Source organism: Panulirus ornatus, chromosome 12, assembly GCF_036320965.1.
Source record: "Panulirus ornatus isolate Po-2019 chromosome 12, ASM3632096v1, whole genome shotgun sequence".
In the NCBI taxonomy this organism is placed as follows: Eukaryota; Metazoa; Arthropoda; class Malacostraca; order Decapoda; family Palinuridae; genus Panulirus; species Panulirus ornatus.
This window is the reverse complement of record NC_092235.1, coordinates 39,837,683-39,863,628: the sequence shown is the minus strand read 5'-3', so window position 1 is coordinate 39,863,628 and position 25,946 is coordinate 39,837,683. Positions and strand designations below refer to the sequence as shown.

The window sequence follows — 25,946 nt, the reverse complement described above, 5'->3', positions numbered from 1 at the left end:
TCATACCAATTACATAGCCATGTTACATTCCTACCTATCTATCTATTACTGTTAACTGTTTCCAGTTACAAAGAACGAATGTTACAAACGGCCTTTCCATTCACTCATACACATCATCAACCCATAACCATATGATCATGTGACTGCACATCATGGACACTACCAGTCACATTCCTTTTCAAAAAACTGCAACAATCATGCTCATTTCTACTATGTCATGTATGTTCCTGAGCCATTTGTATTCAAGGACATTTTGATGATAAAATAGGTATCTATAGCACACATACATACTTAAATACATTTTCTCAAACTTGATTGCCATTTCTCACATGAGTGAGGTAACCCCAGGAATAGATGAAGAAAGGCTGCATTCACTGACGTCCATTGTCAAGCTGTCATGTGTAATGCACTGAAATCACAACCTACTATCTACCACCAGGTCCCAAAGACCTTTCCATAGTTTTCCCTCGCTACTTCACACGTCCCAGTTCAGTCCTTCAACAGCAACTTGACCCCTGTGTACTATGTCTTTCCATCTCACTCTCTCCTGTGCATAACTTTCATACTTTCATGTTCAGGTCCCAATCACTTAAAATCTTCTTCAATTCTTCCTTCCATCTACGAGTTGGTGTCCTCTCTTCTCCTTGTCCCCTCCAATTCCGACAGATGTATCGTCTTTGTCAACCTCTTCTCACTCATTCTCTCCATACGTTGAAAACATTTCAGCATACCTTCAGCTTTCTCAACCACATTGTTTTTACTATCAGATCAGTCCATCAACAGCACAGTGACCCCTGTATAGCACATCTTTTCAATTCACCCTACACCCTCTTGCATGTTCAGGCCCCGATCACTCAAAATCTTTTTCAATGCATCCTTCCATCTCCAATTTGGTCTCATTCTCCTTATGCAATTCACTTCTGACACACACATCCTCTTTTGTCAGCCTCTCCTCGCTCATTCTCTCCATACACCCAAAACTTCTCAGCACACCCTCTTAAGCTCTCTCAACATTTGTTTCTACTACTACAACCCTCTCTTACCTTTTCATTACTTACACAATCAAACCACCTCCCACCACATGCTGTCCTCAAACATTTCATTTCCACACTCCTCCACACACCCTAGTCTCAAGCCCATGTCTTGCATCCACACAAAATCAAGATTTTAGAAGAAAGTTAAGTGGAAAGTTTTGGGATAATGGGAAACTATACTGGAAGGAGGTGAAAAAGGAAAGAGGTGGATGTAACAGCGGAAATGTTGATGTGAGAAGTAAGGAAGGGGAGTTACTGAATCAAAAGGAGGAAGTGAAAGGAGGACGAAAAGAGTATTTTGAAGAACTACTGAATGTGGTAGAAGGGGAGGCAGCAGATGTTACATGCACGGGTATAGAGGATAAAAGGAAGAGGATACAAGTGCAAAGGCTGCAAAAATGAAGGTAAGAAGGGTAATAATGAGGCTGAAGGAAGGAAAGGCACTGGAGTGGATGGGATTACAGTTGAAATGCTGAAGTAAGGAGGGGAAAGTGTGAGAGAGTGGGTGCATCTTATATGTAATCTAGCATGGACACAAAAGGGTGAGCCTGAGGATTGAGTGAAAGCTATTACTGTTCCTTTATTCAGAGGAAATGGTGCTAAGGATGTATGTAACAATTATGGAAGATTAAGTCTGTCTGGTATCCATTCATTTATCTATTCATTATACATGATTGTCATTTCCTGTGTCAGCAAGGTAGCACCAGGAAACAGACAAAGAAAGAATGGCCAATCCACTCATATACACATATATGTACATAAATGCCCATACATGCATATATACATACATATACACATCAGGCCCCGATCACTCAAAATCTTTTTCACTCTATCCTTCCACCTCCTATTAGGTCTCCTACTTCTACTTGTGCCCTCTACCTCTGACACATATATCCTCTTTGTCAACCTTATCTCCCTTATTCTCTCCATATGTACAAACAAAACACCCTTTTCTGCTCTCTCAACCACACTCTTTTTTTTCCACACATCTCTCTTACCCTTTCATTACTTAATCAAACCACCTCACACCACATACTGTCCTCAAACATTTCATTTCCAACATATCCACCCTCCTCCGTAAAACCCTACCTATAGCCCATGCCTCACAACCATATAATATTGTTGGAACTACTATTCCTTCAAACACCCATTTTTGCTCTCCGAGCTAACATTCTCTCCTTCCACACATTCTTTATCACTTCCAGAACCTTCCTTTGCCTTTGGACGCTGCCACACCACTCTAACAGCCTTTAGAACTGCCAAAGAGGCTTTAAAACAAACCTTCAATCCGGCACTGTCTCTGGAAGCCACCGTACCACTCTGTGAGTCACTTCCACTTCCAATGAGAGAGTATTTTGAAGGTTTGTTGATAGAGTGGCTGATGTACAGTGTTTTGGTCTGGGTGGTGTGTCAAGGGAGAGGGTCAGGGAGAACGGTTTGGTTAAGAGAGAAGAGGTGGTTAAAGCCTTGTGGAAGATGAAATACAGCAAGACAATGGGTTTGAATGGTATTGCAGAAGAATTTATCAAGACATGGGGTGACTGTGTTGTTGATTGGTTGGTAAGGATATTCAATGTATGTATGGATCAAGGTGAAGTGCCTGAGGATTGGCAGAATGCATGCATAGTGCCATTGTACAAACTACAGAGGAATAAGCCTGTTGAGTATTCCAGGGAAACTGTATGGGAAGGTAATGACTGAGAGGGTAAAGGCATGTAAAGAGCATCAGACTGGGGAAGAGTAGTGTGGTTTCAGAAGTGACAGAGGATGTGTGGGTCAGGTGTTTGCACTGAAGAAAGTGTGTGAGAAATACTTAGAAAAAAAAGATAGATTTGTGTGTAGCATTTATGGATCTGAAGAAGGCATATGATAAGGTTGATAGAGATGCTTTGTGGAATGTCTTAAAAGTATATGGTGTTGGAAGTAAGCTGCTAGAAGCACTGAAAAGTTTTTACCAATGATGTAAGGCATGTATACGAGTAGGAGAGAAGAGTGACTGGTTCCCCGTGAAGGTCGGTCTGCAGCAGAGGTGCATGATGACCCATGGTTGTTCAATTTGTTTATGGATGGGGTGGTTACAGAGCTGAATGCAAGAGTTTTGGAGAGGGGGAAGGGAGTATGCAGTCTGTTGGGCATGAGAGGGCCTGAGCTGTGAGTTAGTTGTCGTTCGCTGATGATACAGCTCTGGTGGCTGATTGGAGTGAGAAACTGCAGCAGTTGGTGAATGAGTTTGGAAAAGTGTGTGAAAGGTGAAAGTTGAGAGTAAATGAGAATAAGAGCAAGATTATTAAGTTCAGCAGGGTTGAGGGACAAGTTAATTGAGATGTAAGTTTGAATGGTGAAAAATTGGAGGAAATGAGGTGTTTTAGATAACTGGAAGTGAACTTAGCAGTGGATGGAACCATGGAAGCGGAAGTGAGTCACAGGGTGGGGGAGGGGGCAAAAGTTCTTGGAGCGATGAAGAATGTGAGGAAAAGAACATTATCTTGGAGAGCAAAAATGGTTATGTTTGAAGGAATAGTAGTTCTAACAATATTATATGGCTATGAGGCATGGGCTATGGATAAGATTGTACAGAGGAGGGTGGATGTGTTGGAAATGAAATGTCTGAGGATAATATGCGGTGTGAGGTGGTTTGGTCGAGTAAGTAATATGATGGCAAGAGAGATGTGTGGAAATAAAAAGAGTATGGTTGTGTGGTTGAGAGAGCACAAAGAGGATATGTGTGTTAGAGGTGAAGGGAACAAGGAGAAGTGGGAATGAGACCAAACTGGAGGTGGAAGGATGGCGTGAAAAAGATTTTGAATGATTCAGGCCTGAACATAAAAGAGGGTGAGACGCATGCAAGGAACAGAGTGAATTGGAACAATGTGGTATACCAGGGTCGATGTGCTGTCAATGGACTGAACCAGGGTATGCGAAATTTCTGGGTTAAACCATGGAAAGGTCTGTGGGGTGTGGATGCAGATAGGGAGCTGTGGTTCAGTGCATTACACATGACAGCTAGAGACTGAGAGAAAACGAATGTGAAATTTTTTGTCTGTTTTCCTGGTGCTGCCTCACTGAAGCAGGGGGTAGTGATGCTGTTTCCTGTGGGGTAGGTGGCAGCAGGAATGGATGAAGGCAAGCAAGTATGAATATGTACATGCATATATATGTTTATATATTTATTCATTTTGCTTTGTCGCTGTCTCCCACATTAGCGAGGTAGCACAAGGAAACAGACGAAAAAATGGCCCTACCCACCCACATACACATATATATACATACATGTCCACACATGCAAAAAATATACATACCTTTACATCTCAACATACACATACATATACACACACAGACATATACATATATACACATGTACATAATTCATACTGTCTGCCTTTATTCATTCCCATCGCCATCCCCGCCACACATGAAATAACAACCCCCTTCCTCCTCACGTGTGTGAGGTTGTGCTAGGAAAAGACAACAAAGGCCACATTCGTTCACACTCAGTCTCTAGATGTCATGTAATAATGCACCAAAACCACAGCTCCCTTTCCACATCCAGGCCACACAGAGCTTTCCATGGTTTACCCCAGATGCTTCACATGCCCTGGTTCAATCCATTGACAGCACATCAACCCCGGTATACCACATCGTTCCAATACACTCTATTCCTTGCACGCCTTTCACCCTCCTGCATGTTCAGGCCCCGATCACTCAAAATCTTTTTCACTCCATCTTTCCACCTCCAATTTGGTCTCCCACTTCTCCTCATTCCCTCCACCTCTGACACATATATCCTCTTGGTCAATCTTTCCTCACTCATTCTCTCCATGTGACCAAACCATTTCAAAACACCCTCTTCTGCTCTCTCAACCACACTCTTTTTATTACAACACATCTCTCTTACCCTATTATTACTTACTCAATCAAACCACCTCACACCACATACTGTCCTCAAACATCTCATTTCCAGCACATCCATCCTCCTGCGCACAACTCTATCCATAGCCCACACCTCGCAACCATATAACATTGTTGGAACCACTATTCCTTCAAACATACCCATTTTTGCTTTCCGAGATAATGTTCTCAACTTCCACACATTCTTCAACCCTCCCAGAATTTTTGCTCCCTCCCCCACCCTATGATTCACTTCCGCTTCCATGGTTCTATCTGCTGCCAAATCCACTCCAACATATCTAAAACACTTCACTTCCTCCAGTTTTACTCCATTCAAACTTACCTCCCAATTGCCTTGACCCTCAGCCCTACTGTACCTAATAACCTTGCTCTTATTCACATTTACTCTCAGCTTTCTTCTTTCACGCACTTTACCAAACTCACCAGCTTCTGCAGTTTCTCACATGAATCAGCCACCAGCTCTGTATCATCAGCGAACAACAGCTGACTCACTTCCCAAGCTCTCTCATCCACAACAGACTGCATATTTGCCCCTCTTTCCAAAACTCGCATTCACTTCCCTAACAACCCCATTCATAAACGAATTAAACAACCATGGAGACATATATATGTATATATGTATATGTACGTATATGTATGTATATGTGCAAGTATGGGCATCTATGTATATTTATTTATATTTATTTTATTTATTAATTTTGCTTTGTCGCTGTCTCCCGCATTTGCGAGGTAGTGCAAGGAAACAGACGAAAGAATGGCCCTACCCACCCACATACACATGTATATACATACACGTCCACACACAGCACATATACATACCTATACATCTCAATGTATACATATATTTACATACACAGACATATACATATATACCCATGTACATAATTCATAGTCTGCCTTTATTCATTCCCATCGCCACCCCGCCACACATGGAATAACAACACCCTTCCCCCTAATGTGTGCGAGGAAGCGCTAGGAAAAGACAACAAAGGCCACATTCGTTCACACTCAGTCTCTAGCTGTCATGTAATAATGGACTGAAACCACAGCTCCCTTTCCATGGTTTACTCCAGACGCTTCACATGCCCTGGTTCAATCCACTGACAGCACGTCGACCCCAGTATACCACATCATTCCAATTCACTCAATTCCTTGCACACCTTTCACCCTCCTGCATGTTCAGGCCCCGATCACTCAAAATCTTTTTCACTCCATCTTTCCGCCTCCAATTTGGTCTCCCACTTCTCCTCGTTCCCTCCACCTCTGACACATATATCCTCTTGGTCAATCTTTCCTCACTCATTCTCTCCATGTGACCAATCCATTTCAAAACACCCTCTTCTGCTCTCTCAACCACACTCTTTTTATTACCACACATCTCTCTTACCCTACTATTACTTACTCGATCAAAACCACCTCACACCACATATTGTCCTCAAACATCTCATTTCCAGCACATCCACCCTCCTGCGCACAACTCTATCCATAACCTACGCCTTGCAACCATACATTGTTGGAACTACTATTCCTTCAAACATACCCATTTTTGCTTTCCGAGATAATGTTCTCGAAATTCCACACATTCTTCAACACTCCCAGAATTTTCGCCCCCTCCCCCAAACCCATGATGCACTTCCACTTCCATGGTTTTCCCCATATCTTATATGTATATATATACTGAATATGAGTGGATGGGCCATTCTTCATCTGTTTCCTGGCACTACCTCCACTGACATGGGGAAAAAGCAATTGAATATAAGAAATATAAATAAATAATATATTGGATTACGTGTTTAATTGACAGGCGCGCGAAAGAAGACTTTTGGATGTATTTTGAAGGTTTGTTGATAGAGTGGCTGATGTACAGTGTTTTGGTCTGGGTGGTGTGTCAAGGGAGAGGGTCAGGGAGAACGGTTTGGTTAAGAGAGAAGAGGTGGTTAAAGCCTTGTGGAAGATGAAATACAGCAAGACAATGGGTTTGAATGGTATTGCAGAAGAATTTATCAAGACATGGGGTGACTGTGTTGTTGATTGGTTGGTAAGGATATTCAATGTATGTATGGATCAAGGTGAAGTGCCTGAGGATTGGCAGAATGCATGCATAGTGCCATTGTACAAACTACAGAGGAATAAGCCTGTTGAGTATTCCAGGGAAACTGTATGGGAAGGTAATGACTGAGAGGGTAAAGGCATGTAAAGAGCATCAGACTGGGGAAGAGTAGTGTGGTTTCAGAAGTGACAGAGGATGTGTGGGTCAGGTGTTTGCACTGAAGAAAGTGTGTGAGAAATACTTAGAAAAAAAAGATAGATTTGTGTGTAGCATTTATGGATCTGAAGAAGGCATATGATAAGGTTGATAGAGATGCTTTGTGGAATGTCTTAAAAGTATATGGTGTTGGAAGTAAGCTGCTAGAAGCACTGAAAAGTTTTTACCAATGATGTAAGGCATGTATACGAGTAGGAGAGAAGAGTGACTGGTTCCCCGTGAAGGTCGGTCTGCAGCAGAGGTGCATGATGACCCATGGTTGTTCAATTTGTTTATGGATGGGGTGGTTACAGAGCTGAATGCAAGAGTTTTGGAGAGGGGGAAGGGAGTATGCAGTCTGTTGGGCATGAGAGGGCCTGAGCTGTGAGTTAGTTGTCGTTCGCTGATGATACAGCTCTGGTGGCTGATTGGAGTGAGAAACTGCAGCAGTTGGTGAATGAGTTTGGAAAAGTGTGTGAAAGGTGAAAGTTGAGAGTAAATGAGAATAAGAGCAAGATTATTAAGTTCAGCAGGGTTGAGGGACAAGTTAATTGAGATGTAAGTTTGAATGGTGAAAAATTGGAGGAAATGAGGTGTTTTAGATAACTGGAAGTGAACTTAGCAGTGGATGGAACCATGGAAGCGGAAGTGAGTCACAGGGTGGGGGAGGGGGCAAAAGTTCTTGGAGCGATGAAGAATGTGAGGAAAAGAACATTATCTTGGAGAGCAAAAATGGTTATGTTTGAAGGAATAGTAGTTCTAACAATATTATATGGCTATGAGGCATGGGCTATGGATAAGATTGTACAGAGGAGGGTGGATGTGTTGGAAATGAAATGTCTGAGGATAATATGCGGTGTGAGGTGGTTTGGTCGAGTAAGTAATATGATGGCAAGAGAGATGTGTGGAAATAAAAAGAGTATGGTTGTGTGGTTGAGAGAGCACAAAGAGGATATGTGTGTTAGAGGTGAAGGGAACAAGGAGAAGTGGGAATGAGACCAAACTGGAGGTGGAAGGATGGCGTGAAAAAGATTTTGAATGATTCAGGCCTGAACATAAAAGAGGGTGAGACGCATGCAAGGAACAGAGTGAATTGGAACAATGTGGTATACCAGGGTCGATGTGCTGTCAATGGACTGAACCAGGGTATGCGAAATTTCTGGGTTAAACCATGGAAAGGTCTGTGGGGTGTGGATGCAGATAGGGAGCTGTGGTTCAGTGCATTACACATGACAGCTAGAGACTGAGAGAAAACGAATGTGAAATTTTTTGTCTGTTTTCCTGGTGCTGCCTCACTGAAGCAGGGGGGTAGTGATGCTGTTTCCTGTGGGGTAGGTGGCAGCAGGAATGGATGAAGGCAAGCAAGTATGAATATGTACATGCATATATATGTTTATATATTTATTCATTTTGCTTTGTCGCTGTCTCCCACATTAGCGAGGTAGCACAAGGAAACAGACGAAAAAATGGCCCTACCCACCCACATACACATATATATACATACATGTCCACACATGCAAAAAATATACATACCTTTACATCTCAACATACACATACATATACACACACAGACATATACATATATACACATGTACATAATTCATACTGTCTGCCTTTATTCATTCTCATCGCCATCCCGCCACACATGAAATAACAACCCCCTTCCTCCTCACGTGTGTGAGGTTGTGCTAGGAAAAGACAACAAAGGCCACATTCGTTCACACTCAGTCTCTAGATGTCATGTAATAATGCACCAAAACCACAGCTCCCTTTCCACATCCAGGCCACACAGAGCTTTCCATGGTTTACCCCAGATGCTTCACATGCCCTGGTTCAATCCATTGACAGCACATCAACCCCGGTATACCACATCGTTCCAATACACTCTATTCCTTGCACGCCTTTCACCCTCCTGCATGTTCAGGCCCCGATCACTCAAAATCTTTTTCACTCCATCTTTCCACCTCCAATTTGGTCTCCCACTTCTCCTCATTCCCTCCACCTCTGACACATATATCCTCTTGGTCAATCTTTCCTCACTCATTCTCTCCATGTGACCAAACCATTTCAAAACACCCTCTTCTGCTCTCTCAACCACACTCTTTTTATTACAACACATCTCTCTTACCCTATTATTACTTACTCAATCAAACCACCTCACACCACATACTGTCCTCAAACATCTCATTTCCAGCACATCCATCCTCCTGCGCACAACTCTATCCATAGCCCACACCTCGCAACCATATAACATTGTTGGAACCACTATTCCTTCAAACATACCCATTTTTGCTTTCCGAGATAATGTTCTCAACTTCCACACATTCTTCAACCCTCCCAGAATTTTTGCTCCCTCCCCCACCCTATGATTCACTTCCGCTTCCATGGTTCTATCTGCTGCCAAATCCACTCCAACATATCTAAAACACTTCACTTCCTCCAGTTTTACTCCATTCAAACTTACCTCCCAATTGCCTTGACCCTCAGCCCTACTGTACCTAATAACCTTGCTCTTATTCACATTTACTCTCAGCTTTCTTCTTTCACGCACTTTACCAAACTCACCAGCTTCTGCAGTTTCTCACATGAATCAGCCACCAGCTCTGTATCATCAGCGAACAACAGCTGACTCACTTCCCAAGCTCTCTCATCCACAACAGACTGCATATTTGCCCCTCTTTCCAAAACTCGCATTCACTTCCCTAACAACCCCATTCATAAACGAATTAAACAACCATGGAGACATATATATGTATATATGTATATGTACGTATATGTATGCATATGTGCAAGTATGGGCATCTATGTATATTTATTTATATTTATTTTATTTATTAATTTTGCTTTGTCGCTGTCTCCCGCATTTGCGAGGTAGTGCAAGGAAACAGACGAAAGAATGGCCCTACCCACCCACATACACATGTATATACATACACGTCCACACACAGCACATATACATACCTATACATCTCAATGTATACATATATTTACATACACAGACATATACATATATACCCATGTACATAATTCATAGTCTGCCTTTATTCATTCCCATCGCCACCCCGCCACACATGGAATAACAACACCCTTCCCCCTAATGTGTGCGAGGAAGCGCTAGGAAAAGACAACAAAGGCCACATTCGTTCACACTCAGTCTCTAGCTGTCATGTAATAATGGACTGAAACCACAGCTCCCTTTCCATGGTTTACTCCAGACGCTTCACATGCCCTGGTTCAATCCACTGACAGCACGTCGACCCCAGTACACCACATCATTCCAATTCACTCAATTCCTTGCACACCTTTCACCCTCCTGCATGTTCAGGCCCCGATCACTCAAAATCTTTTTCACTCCATCTTTCCGCCTCCAATTTGGTCTCCCACTTCTCCTCGTTCCCTCCACCTCTGACACATATATCCTCTTGGTCAATCTTTCCTCACTCATTCTCTCCATGTGACCAATCCATTTCAAAACACCCTCTTCTGCTCTCTCAACCACACTCTTTTTATTACCACACATCTCTCTTACCCTACTATTACTTACTCGATCAAAACCACCTCACACCACATATTGTCCTCAAACATCTCATTTCCAGCACATCCACCCTCCTGCGCACAACTCTATCCATAACCTACGCCTTGCAACCATACATTGTTGGAACTACTATTCCTTCAAACATACCCATTTTTGCTTTCCGAGATAATGTTCTCGACTTCCACACATTCTTCAACACTCCCAGAATTTTCGCCCCCTCCCCAACCTATGATGCACTTCCACTTCCATGGTTCCACATATCTATATGTATATATATACATGAATATGAGTGGATGGGCCATTCTTCATCTGTTTCCTGGCACTACCTCACTGACATGGGAAACAGCAATTGAATATAAGAAATATAAATAAATAATATATTGGATTACGTGTTAATTGACAGGCGCGCGAAAGAGAGACTTTTGGATGTTAATGTGCTGAGAGGTGCAACTGGAGGGATGTCTGATCATTATCTTGTGGAGGCTAAGGTGAAGATTTGTATGGGTTTTCAGAAAAGAAGAGTGAATGTTGGGGTGAAGAGGGTGGTGAGAGTAAGTGAGCTTGGGAAGGAGACTTGTGTGAGGAAGTACCAGGAGAGACTGAGTACAGAATGGAAAAAGGTGAGAACAATGGAAGTAAGGGGAGTGGGGGAGGAATGGGATGTATTTAGGGAATCAGTGATGGATTGCGCAAAAGATGCCTGTGACATGAGAAGAGTGGGAGGTGGGTTGATTAGAAAGGGTAGTGAGTGGTGGGATGAAGAAGTAAGAGTATTAGTGAAAGAGAAGAGAGAGGCATTTGGACGATTTTTGCAGGGAAAAAATGAAATTGAGTGGGAGACATATAAAAGAAAGAGACAGGAGGTCAAGAGAAAGGTGCAAGAGGTGAAAAAAAGGGCAAATGAGAGTTGGGGTGAGAGAGTATCATTAAATTTTAGGGAGAATAAAAAGATGTTCTGGAAGGAGGTAAATAAAGTGCGTAAGACAAGGGAGCAAATGGGAACTTCAGTGAAGGGCGCAAATGGGGAGGTGATAACAAGCAGTGGTGATGTGAGTATTTTGAAGGTTTGTTGAATGTGTTTGATGATAGAGTGGCAGATATAGGGTGTTTTGGTCGAGGTGGTGTGCAAAGTGCGAGGGTTAGGGAAAATGAGTTGGTAAACAGAGAAGAGGTAGTAAAAGCTTTGCGGCAGATGAAAGCCGGCAAGGCAGCAGGTTTGGATGGTATTGCAGTGGAATTTATTAAAAAAGGGGGTGACTGTATTGTTGACTGGTTGGTAAGGTTATTTAATGTATGTATGACTCATGGTGAGGTGCCTGAGGATTGGCGGAATGCGTGCATAGTGCCATTGTACAAAGGCAAAGGGGATAAGAGTGAGTGCTCAAATTACAGAGGTATAAGTTTGTTGAGTATTCCTGGCAAATTATATGGGAGGGTACTGATTGAGAGGGTGAAGGCATGTACAGAGCATCAGATTGGGGAAGAGCAGTGTGGTTTCAGAAGTGGTAGAGGATGTGTGGATCAGGTGTTTGCTTTGAAGAATGTATGTGAGAAATACTTAGAAAAGCAAATGGATTTGTATGTAGCATTTATGGATCTGGAGAAGGCATATGATAGAGTTGATAGAGATGCTCTGTGGAAGGTATTAAGAATATATGGTGTGGGAGGAAAGTTGTTAGAAGCAGTGAAAAGTTTTTATCGAGGACGTAAGGCATGTGTACGTGCAGGAAGAGAGGAAAGTGATTGGTTCTCAGTGAATGTAGGTTTGCGGCAGGGGTGTGTGATGTCTCCATGGTTGTTTAATTTGTTTATGGATGGGGTTGTTAGGGAGGTGAATGCAAGAGTCTTGGAAAGAGGGGCAAGTATGAAGTCTGTTGGGGATGAGAGAGCTTGGGAAGTGAGTCAGTTGTTGTTCGCTGATGATACAGCGCTGTTGGCTGATTCATGTGAGAAACTGCAGAAGCTGGTGACTGAGTTTGGTAAAGTGTGTGAAAGAAGAAAGTTAAGAGTAAATGTGAATAAGAGCAAGGTTATTAGGTACAGTAGGGTTGAGGGTCAATTCAATTGGGAGGTGAGTTTGAATGGAGAAAAACTGGAGGAAGTGAAGTGTTTTAGATATCTGGGAGTGGATCTGGCAGCGGATGGAACCATGGAAGCGGAAGTGGATCATAGGGTGGGGGAGGGGGCGAAAATTCTGGGAGCCTTGAAGAATGTGTGGAAGTCGAGAACATTATCTCGGAAAGCAAAAATGGGTATGTTTGAAGGAATAGTGGTTCCAACAATGTTGTATGGTTGCGAGGCGTGGACTATGGATAGAGTTGTGCGCAGGAGGATGGATGTGCTGGAAATGAGATGTTTGAGGACAATGTGTGGTGTGAGGTGGTTTGATCGAGTAAGTAACGTAAGGGTAAGAGAGATGTGTGGAAATAAAAAGAGCGTGGTTGAGAGAGCAGAAGAGGGTGTTTTGAAATGGTTTGGTCACATGGAGAGAATGAGTGAGGAAAGATTGACCAAGAGGATATATGTGTCGGAGGTGGAGGGAACGAGGAGAAGAGGGAGACCAAATTGGAGGTGGAAAGATGGAGTGAAAAAGATTTTGTGTGATCGGGGCCTGAACATGCAGGAGGGTGAAAGGAGGGCACAGAATAGAGTGAATTGGAGCGATGTGGTATACCGGGGTTGACCTGCTGTCAGTGGATTGAATCAAGGCATGTTTATGGGGGTGGGTTGGGCCATTTCTTTCGTCTGTTTCCTTGCGCTACCTCGCAAACGCGGGAGACAGCGACAAAGAAAAAAAAAAAAAAATATATATAGAGTGATAAGAGAGAAGAAAGCAAAACTAGGGAAAAGGGGTGCAGAGATGGAGTGTGGCGGTGAGTTAAGGTGGCTAATGGCGAGCCTGTTTGCGGATGATACTGTGTTGTCCGCTGAAAGTGAAGAGGAGTTGCAAAAGGTTGTAAGTGTGTTTCATGATGAGTGTGTAAGCATAGGTAATTGAAGGCCATTTCAAATAAAAGCAAGGTAATAGTGTTTGAAAGGAAACAAAGTGAAAGTATAGATTATGTAAAACCATATAGAGCCAAAGAAGAATGTGTACTTAATTGTGCTGTGGATATGGGGGAAAAGCCGGCAAGAAGTGAGAGAATTTAAGTATCTAGAAGCTGTCTCGGGGTAAGTGTGGTGATATGGAAGGAGAGAGAAGCGAGAAAGCAGTACAGGGTAGAAGAGTCGTTGGGTCCCTTAAAGAATAATGAAGGGTAGAGGCGTAAGTATGGAAGCGAAGAGAAGACTAAGGAACAGCATAGTCCTCCCAACCCTGGCCTATGCAGCCAAATCAAGGACATGGAATGAGTCACAGAGGTAAGGAATCCAGGCTGTGGGAAGAGCATGTGGTGTGAATAGATAGAATGAAGAAAGAAATGAAAGGGTGTATGAGAGATGTGGTATGGCAGGGAATGCAAAGGGAGTGGATTGAGGAGTGGTAGAATTGAGTGACACTTAATACTTTGAGGTGGTTTGAGCATGTGGAAAGAATGCAACACTGGGAGAGTGTATGATAGTACAATCAAAGGGGCTGGTGTAAGTAGACTACCAGCGACATGGGCAAATAGGGTGGAGGAATACTGGAGGGAGAGAAATATTGGAAGAATGCATGGAATGGTGTATGCAAGGGAGGCACGTAAGAACAGGGATAAGTGGCCACCCCTCGATAAGAATTTCGAGGGAATGGGCATCAGAGATATATATAGATAGATAGATTGACAGCTGGATAGACTACACCTTCAAACATATCTATTTTTGCCCTCCCAGATAAGACTTCTCTTTCCACACATTCTGCAATGCTCCTAGAAACTTTGCCCCTTCATCCACCCTATGATTCACTTCTACTTCTAAAGTTCCATTTGTTTCCAGGTATAAAAAACACTTTACTTCCTCCAAATTTGCTCCATTCAAACTCACACCCAAACTAACCTGTCCCTCTAATCTGCTAAACTTAATAATCTTGCTTTATTGACATTTACTCTTAACTTCATTCTTTCAAACTTCCCAACTTCACCAACTTTTGCATTTTGTCATATGAATCTTGAACCATTGTTTTGTCATAAGGATACAATGGCTCACTCACTTCCTTGGCCCCTTCATCCCTTGTAGGCTGTACACACACTTCTCTCTCCAAGACTCTTGCGTTTATCTCCCTCACCACCCCATTCATAAACATATCAAATAACCCTGGTGGCATTACACTTCCCTGCCACAGACCACCCTTAACTTGGAACAACTGACTCTCTCTGACAAATACACATACCTTACACCCTTGAGAAAAACTTCTCTGTCTCTAGCAGCTTTCCTCTCACATCATATATTCTGAAAACCTTACATAAGGCATCTCTATCAACCCTACCAAATTCTTTCTCCAGACCCAAAAATGCCACATACCAATCTTTCTGTTTCTCCAGTATTTCTCACACATTCTTTACAGCAAACACCTGATCCACACATCCTCTTCCACTTCTGAAACCACTCTCAATCCCAACTCATCCAAACAACTTTACAGGTAAAGTCAACATATACCAATGAAGTTTGTACACTCACCTGTGTCCCCTTTGCCTTTACAAAAAGGCAGATACATGCATTCCATCAATCTTCAGGCACTTCACCATCATCCATACAAGCACTTAAAATCCTAACTTACCAACCAACAATGTAGTCACCCCTTCTTCAGAAATTCATCTGCAATACCATCCTCTCCTGTCACCTTGCCACTTTTCATCTTATGCAAGGCCTCCACCACTTCTCTCTCATCAAACCACTCTCCATGATTCTCTCACTTCACATACCACCCCAACCATAACACTACAACGCTACCCTATTGACAAACACATACAACAATACTTCAAAACACTCACTCAATACTCCCTCACTTTCTCAATACATATTACCTTTTCTCCATTTGCCCCATTCACTGATGTTTCCATTTGTTCTCTTGTTTTTTTGCACACTTTTTTTCAACCCATGCATCTTCCTCTTCAACTCCTGCTGCTTTCCCTTATACATCTCTCAATCATTTGCACTCCTTCCCTTTAATTACCACCCAAATAACTCCCTATTCTCTTTCACTAGCAATTCTCCATTCCTTCAATCAATACCCTTTCTAACCTACCTATATCCCTACTTAAACAAGACACACACTTCTATCACACTTGCCAGCACTGCTTCCCTAAATACCTCCCATTCCTCACCCATTCCCTAGCTTCATTTACTCACCTCTTGCCACTGTACACTCAATCTCTCATGGTATTTCTTCAAAAACATCTCTTTTCCAAGCTTACTTACTCTCACCATTCTCTTCTCACCCGTAATGTTTCTGCATTTCTAAAGCTCCTAAAATCTTCACCTTTGCTTCCACAAGGTGATGATCAGACACCACACCAACTGCCTCTCTCAGTACCTTCACATCTAAAATTCCTTCTTTGCATTTCTATTAACTGGTATGTAATCAAACAATGCCCAGTGATCATCTTTCCTACTCACATATGTATACTTATGTATGGTCCTATTTCCACCTACCTAACTATATCTCTGATGCCTGTTCTAACTGCAACACCATCAATGGGGTGGTTATGGCAATAGAATGTCTCCATAACTAGTGAACTCCATAGCTGCTTCTTGGCTTCTAGTGCCTCACCCTTAACAGACCACTAGCAGAGGGCAACTCTAAGCAGTGTTTGCAAAGGCTCATATCTAATGTTCCTACAGACTATTTCAAGCTAATGCTCCTACATGCTGCTTCTACCTAATGCTCAAGCCTTAATGTTCCTTCCTACTACTTCTATCCCACTGTTCCTACCATTTTGCCAAAAGGCAGGGCTACTGCACAGTGCTCAAAGAAGGAAAATCCAGTTATGAAGAATGAGCTGTGTGAGTTAAATGATATCAAGTGTTATGTAAGACGAGGAGAGACTGTGTGTTTGTGAACAAAATGCTAATGTTCCACATGTGTGTGAGACAGAAAGAAAAGACAGCCATCTAGGTCAGAGGAGTGCAGTTTGACAACCACTGAAGTGCTGGCTCACTAAGCAGCCATCACTTATCCTCCCAATACCCAGGCAGATAGTACTGGTAATACATGTCCCTGGTTGTTGGCTGCCTATCAACAACTACTACTCTGCAAGCTGCTCAACCTTCCATTCACTTTACTGAATACCCTATGCCCCCAATTATACCATGAATAGCCACATTGCTCATATTTGAATCTAAATCACCCATCACTAATACCAGGCATCTTAAACCAAAACTGCTGTCAGACTCACTCAGTTGCTCCCAAGATACTTGCCTCTAATGATCTTCCTTTTCATGGCCAGGTACATGAGTGCCAGTAATTGCCCATCTCTCACAATCCAATTCCATTTTTACCTACATCAGTCTGGAATTCAATTCCTTACACTCTTTCATGCTCTCCCACAACTCCTGTTTCAGCATTAGGGCTACCACTTCCTTAACTCTTGCCCTCATATCAACTGTGGCTTTACTCCTAAGACATTTCCAAACATTTTTCCTCTTTAACCTTGAGCTTTGCATTATTCAAAGCCAGAACCTCCAGGTTCCCTTCTTCAAACATATGACCTATCTCTCCCTTCTCATCTCGGTTACATTCACACATATTTAGACACCTCAATCCGAACCTCTGAAGAGGATGACACTCCCTACTTGGCTCATTCTTGTTTCATTTTTTCTGGAAACTGAATTTGCATGTGGCTGGTATCCACACACACAGTATGAAAAGCGGCAGCCAAAGACGCTATTTATGGGTCCAGGCTTTTTTGGTAGGAACATATGCAGACACCTCAACTGAAAGATAGGTAAAATAACACCTACAGAATACTGTAGCAAGAGTGCAGCAATATTACAGTGGAAAAAGAGGAATGACTGAAGAAAGATGATGCCCTGATAACATATATGATAAACGGCTTTTGATTCCTCTCTAACAAATAATGAGTTTGAGGAAAAGCCACTCTAAACATGTAATCATAACTCCTAACTAACTTCTGGGACACAGATTCTGTAATGCAGGTTATGTGAAGCCTCAAGGATAAAAAGAATATGGTTATGCCCAACATGTCAGGATAACATGTCTGTGTTATCACAAGGATGAACTGTGATCTTTTGAAATTGGAGAGAGAGAAATTAATGACATTTAGAAAGAGATACAGGTAGAAACTGCATTATAGCACTAACGAATTTCAGCAGGTTTCTGCTGCTCCAAGCTAGGATATTGCAGAGGCCCGAATTAAGAGGAAGAAGGCGTTCATTATGAGAAAGAGGAAGAGAGTGAGTCGTAAAGTGGGGATGAAAAATGAGTTGAAGTATGTATGGTGAAATCATTAGCTTGAGCATGAATAGGGTTAGATGTAGAAGAGAGACCATTAATGAAAAGGAAAGTAGAGGTGGGACAGAATTCAGGGGAAGCATGTTTTACTCTAAATTCAATGTATCAATATATGTTGAAACCAGCTTTATAAACATTTCATCCATGTATTTAAAATATTGTTCTTATTTTTCCCAACTCAAAATATGCTTCCTTAACAATGCTCCAGATTGGTGCTCTGGCAACAAGCTGGATACTGCTTCGAGGTAACCTCAAGTTCCTCCTACACATGGATACAGGCAACTTGTTCCTGTGCATGTAATGGTGAGAAGAGGTCCTGCTGAGGCTGTTTGTGATAATAATTCAGAGAGAATAACCTGTTTTTGTCATTTTGACTATGGCGGTGCAAATAATGAAAGTCATGGATTTGAAGCAAAGTGTCTGTCAAGTCTTTTCTTATACTATCTATAGTACTGCTTTCAAAAACTCTACTAAGCAAGTTGTTCCATGTGAGAACAATCCTACTGATGAAAAAGTGCTTTGCCTCATTTGAGGTATGTCGTTTGCCCATGAGTCTGTATCCATCCATTACTACCATGAAAATTAGATGATTCAAGTCTTAAGTAACTTGATACATCAAGATTACCAAGGCCTTTGATAATTTTGAATACTTGTATTAAATCACTTCTTAAGCATCTCTTTTCTAAGCTAAATAGATTCAAGTCATTTAACATCACCTCACAGGATTTGTATCTCAGTCTGGGAATCATCTTGGTATCTTATGTTGCACTCTTTCCATTCAATCTATGTCATCTTTACGTAGGGTGACCAAAACTGAATACATTATTCAAGAGGTGGACAAACCAATGAATTGTAAAGCGAAAGGATGATTTTCTGGACTTAAATTCGAAGGCTCTACCTATGACACTAAGAATTTTGTTCACTTTTTACTGTTTCTGTGTACTGTTTATTTGGTTTCAGGTTCCCACAGATATCAAACTCAAGTCTTTTTCCTCATTTACCTTTTGCAGTTCAACAGAATTCATACTGTAACTTAAATTTTCATTTCTATTACCAATATCTAAAACTCTGCAATTATCGATATTTAAGATCATTTACCAAATATGAGCCCAGTTCATATGTTTGTCTATGTCAGTGCGAAGTTGCAGATGTTCAAGCTCATATTTATTTATTTATTATTTTGCTTTGTCGCTGTCTCCCGTGTTAGTGAGGTAGCGCAAGTAAACAGACGAAAGAAATGGCCCAACCCACACACATACCCATGTATGTACATACACGTCCACACACACAAATATACATACCTATACATCTCAATGTACACATATATATACACACACAGACATATACATATATACTTTTTTTTTTTTTTTTTGCTTTGTTGCTGTCTCCCGCGTTTGCGAGGTATGGAACAACTGTTCAGAAGAGAAGAAATTTTTACATCTACAAAGGACACCCAATTTCTCAAGAGGCAGACTTAGCTATTCCTGTACTGTTGATTATATCATAAAAGAAATCAAGCAGATTTGTTAGACATACGTGATTTCATCAAAAACCATGCTGAGAATTGCTTATTAAGTGGTGGTCCTCTAAATGGTTGACAATTCTATTTCAAATGATGGTTTCCATAAGTTTTCCAACTAAAGACATTAGCTAGTAGGGCAATAATTTCCTGTGACATATTATCTTTTCTAAAAATCAGCGTTACTTTGTCATACTTCCATTCACCTGGAATTTTTCATGTAGCAAGTGACTTATTGAAAAGAGCAGTCAAGGGTTTAACTATCTCAATTCTTCATCTTTTATCATTCTCAGATAAAACTTATCAGGGCCTGCCATTCTATTTTTCATTTCCATTTACTGCTGAAATTATGACTTCAGCTTTCATATCAATCTGTTGAAGAATGTCCCCCTCACTTATCAATGAAACTGGATTCAGGATATAAGATGTGTCTTCGATAATTAATACAGATGCAAAAAAATTCATTTAATATTTTCACCATGATATTGTTGTCTTGAGCAAAGTCACCATTTTTAGTAATTAATGGACATATCTATCCCTGGGGATAGGGGAGAAAGAATACTTCCCACATATTCCTTGCGTGTCATAGAAGGCGACTAAAAGGGGAGGGAGCGGGGGGCTGGAAATCCTCCCCTCTCATTTTTTTTTAATTTTCCAAAAGAAGGAACAGAGAATTGGGCCAGGTGAGGGTATTCCCTCAAAGGCCCAGTCCTCTGTTCTTAACGCTACCTCGCTAATGCGGGAAATGGCGAATAGTTTGAAAGAAAAAGAAAAGATCAAGAGGGTAATGAATCTCTTGCTTTTAACATGACTGTAAAACTCTTTTGCATTTCTTTTGCTATTTTCAATAACTATTGCTCCGTGCTGATGTTTAATTTGTCATATAACCCTCTTACTTTGTAGACAAATTTACATACCTTATTCTATCATGAGATACTTTCTTAGACAACAGGCAACAATTTTTATTCACCATTCCACCACCTTGATTTCATTTTAGAAACATTATTATCTTTATACTTAATGCTGTTTCCCATGTCAGCAAGGCAGCACCAGAAACAGACGAAGAGTGGCCCATCCACACGTATACACATATTTATTAGTTAATTCATCTATTATAATTTGTCGCTGTCTCCCACGTCATCGAGGTTGCACAAGGAAACAAACGAAAGAATGGCCCAACCCACCCACATACACATATATATACATAAACATCAACACATCCACATATACATACCTATACATTTCAACATATATCATTTATTATTTATTATTATACTTTGTCGCTGTCTCCCGCGTTTGCGAGGTAGCGCAAGGAAACAGACGAAAGAAATGGCCCAACCCCCCCCCATACACATGTATATACATACGTCCACACACGCAAATATACATACCTACACAGCTTTCCATGGTTTACCCCAGACGCTTCACATGCCCTGCTTCAATCCACTGACAGCACGTCAACCCCAGTATACCACATCGCTCCAATTCACTCTATTCCTTGCCCTCCTTTCACCCTCCTGCATGCTCAGGCCCCGATCACACAAAATCTTTTTCACTCCATCTTTCCACCTCCAATTTGGTCTCCCTCTTCTCCTTGTTCCCTCCACCTCCGACACATATATCCTCTTGGTCAATCTTTCCTCACTCATTCTCTCCATGTGCCCAAACCACTTCAAAACACCCTCTTCTGCTCTCTCAACCACGCTCTTTTTATTTCCACACATCTCTCTTACCCTTACGTTACTCACTCGATCAAACCACCTCACACCACACATTGTCCTCAAACATCTCATTTCCAGCACATCCATCCTCCTGCGCACAACTCTATCCATAGCCCACGCCTCGCAACCATACAACATTGTTGGAACCACTATTCCTTCAAACATACCCATTTTTGCTTTCCGAGATAATGTTCTCGACTTCCACACATTCTTCAAGGCTCACAGGATTTTCGCCCCCTCCCCCACCCTATGATCCACTTCCGCTTCCATGGTTCCATCCGCTGCCAGATCCACTCCCAGATATCTAAAACACTTCACTTCCTCCAGTTTTTCTCCATTCAAACTCACCTCCCAATTGACTTGACCCTCAACCCTACTGTACCTAATAACCTTGCTCTTATTCACATTTACTCTTAACTTTCTTCTTCCACACACTTTTCCAAACTCAGTCACCAGCTTCTGCAGTTTCTCACATGAATCAGCCACCAGCGCTGTATCATCAGCGAATAACAACTGACTCACTTCCCAAGCTCTCTCATCCCCAACAGACTTCATACTTGCCCCTCTTTCCAAAACTCTTGCATTTACCTCCCTAACAACCCCATCCATAAACAAATTAAACAACCATGGAGACATCACACACCCCTGCCGCAAACCTACATTCACTGAGAACCAATCACTTTCCTCTCTTCCTACACGTACACATGCCTTACATCCTCGATAAAAACTTTTCACTGCTTCTAACAACTTTCCTCCCACACCATATATTCTTAATACCTTCCACAGAGCATCTCTATCAACTCTATCATATGCCTTCTCCAGATCCATAAATGCTACATACAAATCCATTTGCTTTTCTAAGTATTTCTCACATACATTCTTCAAAGCAAACACCTGATCCACACATCCTCTACCACTTCTGAAACCACACTGCTCTTCCCCAATCTGATGCTCTGTACATGCCTTCACCCTCTCAATCAATACCCTCCCATATAATTTACCAGGAATACTCAACAAACTTATACCTCTGTAATTTGAGCACTCACTCTTATCCCCTTTGCCTTTGTACAATGGCACTATGCACGCATTCCGCCAATCCTCAGGCACCTCACCATGAGTCATACATACATTAAATAACCTTACCAACCAGTCAACATTACAGTCACCCCCTTTTTTAATAAATTCCACTGCAATACCATCCAAACCTGCCGTCTTGCCGGCTTTCATCTTCCGCAAAGCTTTCACTACCTCTTCTCTGTTTACCAAATCATTTTCCCTAACGCTCTCACTTTGCACACCACTTCGACCAAAACACCCTATATCTGCCACTCTATCATCAAACACATTCAACAAACCTTCAAAATACTCACTCCATCTCCTTCTCACATCACCACTACTTGTTATCACCTCCCCACTTGCGCCCTTCACCGAAGTTCCCATTTGCTCCCTTGTCTTACGCACTTTATTTACCTCCTTCCAGAACATCTTTTTATTCTCCCTAAAATTTAATGATACTCTCTCACCCCAACTCTCATTTGCCCTTTTTTTCACCTCTTGCACCTTTCTCTTGACCTCCTGTCTCTTTCTTTTATACATCTCCCACTCAATTGCATTTTTTCCCTGCAAAAATCGTCCAAATGCCTCTCTCTTCTCTTTCACTAATACTCTTACTTCTTCATCCCACCACTCACTACCCTTTCTAATCAACCCACCTCCCACTCTTCTCATGCCACAAGCATCTTTTGCGCAATCCATCAACATATATACATATATATACATACACAGACATATACATATATACACATGTACATAATTCATACTTGCTGCCATTATTCATTCCCGTTGCCACCCCTCCACACATGAAATGACATCCCCCTCCCCCCCACACTCGTGCGAGGTAGCGCTAGGAAAAGACAACCAAGGCCACATTTATTCATGGTCAGTCTCTAACTGTCATGTATAATGAACCGAAACCACAGCTCCCTTTCCACATCCAGGACCCACAAAACTTTCCATGGGTTACCCACAACGCTTCACATAATCTGGTTCAATCCACTGACAGTGTGTCCACCCTGGTATACCACATCGTTCCAATACACTCTATTCCTTGCACGCCTTTCACCCTCCTGCATGTTCAGGCACCGATCGCTCAAAATCTTTTTCACTCCATCCTTCCACCTCCAATTCAGTCTCCTGCTTCTCCTCATTCCATCCACCTCTGACACATAAATCCTCTTTGTCAATCTTTCCTCACTCATACTCTCCATGTGATCAAACCATTTCAATACACCCTCTTCTGCCCTCTCAACCACACTCATTTTATTACCACACACCTCTCTTACCCTTTCATTACTTACTCGAACAAACCACCTCACACCACATAATGTCTTCAAACATCTCATTTCCAACACATCCAACCTCGTCGGTGCAACCCTATCTATAGCCCACACCTTGCAATCATATAACATCGTTGGAACCACTACTCCTTCAAACATACCCATTTTTGCTTTCCGAGATAAAGTTCTCGACTTCCACATATTCTTCAACGTTCCCAGAACTTTCACCCCTTCCCCCACCCTGTCACTCACTTCCGCTTCTGTGGTTCCATCCTCTGCCAAATCCACTCCCAGATATCTAAAACACTTCACTTCCTCCAGTTTTTCTCCATTCAAACTTACCTCCCAACTGACATGTCCCTCAACCCTACTGTACCTAATAACCTTGCTCTTATTCACATTTACTCTCAGCTTTCTTCTTTCACACACTTTACCAAACTCAGTCACTGACTTCTGCAGTTTTTCATCCGAATAAGCAACGAGGGCAGTAGCATTAGTGAACAACAACTGACTGACTTACTTCCCAAGCACTCTCATCCACAAAACACTGCATACTTGCCCCTCTTTCCAAAACTCTTGCCTTCACTTCCCTAACAACCCCATCCATAAACAAATTAAACAACCATGGAGACATCACACACCCCTGCCGCAAACCGACATTCACTGAGAATCAATCACTTTCCTCTCTTCCTACTTGTACACATGCCTTACATCCTCGATAAATATTTTCACTGCTTCTAGCAATTTGCCTCCTACACCATATACTCTTAATACCTTCTACAGAGCATCTCTATCAACTCAATCATATGCCTTCTTCAGCTCCATAAATGCTACATACAAATTCATTTGTTTTTCTAAATATTTCTCACATTTTTTCTTCAAAGCAAACACCTGATCCACACATTCTCTACCACTTCTGACACACACAGACACATACATATATACCCATGCACACAATTCACACTGTCTGCCTTTATTCATTCCCATCGCCACCTCATCACACATGGAATACCATCCACCTCCCCCCTCATGTGTGCGAGGTTGTGCTAGGAAAAGACAACAAAGGCCCCATTCGTTCACACTTAGTCTCTAGCTGTCATGCAATAATGCCCGAAACCACAGCTCCCTTTCCACATCCAGGCCCCACACAACTTTCCATTGTTTACCCCCGACGCTTTACATGCCCTGATTCAATCCACTGACAGCACGTCAACTCCGGTAAACCACATCGATCCAATTCACTCTATTCCTTGCCCACCTTTCACCCTCCTGCATGTTCAGGCCCCGATCACTCAAAATCTTTTTCACTCCATCTTTCCACCTCCAATTTGGTCTCCCACTTCTCCTCGTTCCCTCCACCTCCGACACATATATCCTCTTTGTCAATCTTTCCTCACTCATTCTCTCCATGTGCCCAAACCATTTCAAAACACCCTCTTCTGCTCTTTCAACCACGCTCTTTTTATTTCCACACATCTCTCTTACCCTTACATTACTTACTCGATCAAACCACCTCACACCACACATTGTCCTCAAACATCTCATTTCCAGCACATCCACCCTCCTGCGCACAACACTATCCATAGCCCACGCCTCGCAACCATACAACATTGTTGGAACCACTATTCCTTCAAACATACCCATTTCTGCTTTCCGAGATAATGTTCTCGACTTCCACACATTCTTCAAGGCTCACAGGATTTTCGCCCCCTCCCCCACCCTATGATTCACTTCCGCTTCCATAGTTCCATCCGCTGCCAGATCCACTTCCAGATCTCTAAAACACTTTACTTCCTCCAGTTTTTCTCCATTCAAACTTACCTCCCAATTGACTTGACCCTCAACCCTACCGTATCTAATAACCTTGCTCTTATTCACATTTACTCTTAACTTTCTTCTTTCACACACTTTACCAAACTCAGTCACCAGCTTCTGCAGTTTCTCACATGAATCAGCCATCAGCGCTGTATCATCAGCGAACAACAACTGACTCACTTGCAAAGCTCTCTCATCCACAACAGACTTCATACTTGCCCCTCTTTCCAAAACTCTTGCATTCACCTCCCTAACAACCCCATCCATAAACAAATTAAACAACCATGGAGACATCACACGCCCCTGCCGCAAACCTACATTCACTGAGAACCAATCACTTTCCTCTCTTCCTACACGTACACATACCTTACATCCTCGATAAAAACTTTTCACTGCTTCTAACAACTTGCCTCCCACACCATATATTCTTAATACCTTCCACAGA

At 42.1% G+C, this 25,946-nt stretch overlaps 1 protein-coding gene across 1 annotated transcript in view; it reads right to left on the bottom strand.

Annotated features, from left to right (window-relative positions):
• nclb (no child left behind) overlaps nucleotides 1-25,946 on the bottom strand; it is a 343,194-nt gene that overhangs the window by 155,409 nt on the left and 161,839 nt on the right. The gene's annotated exons all lie outside the window — the stretch shown is intronic.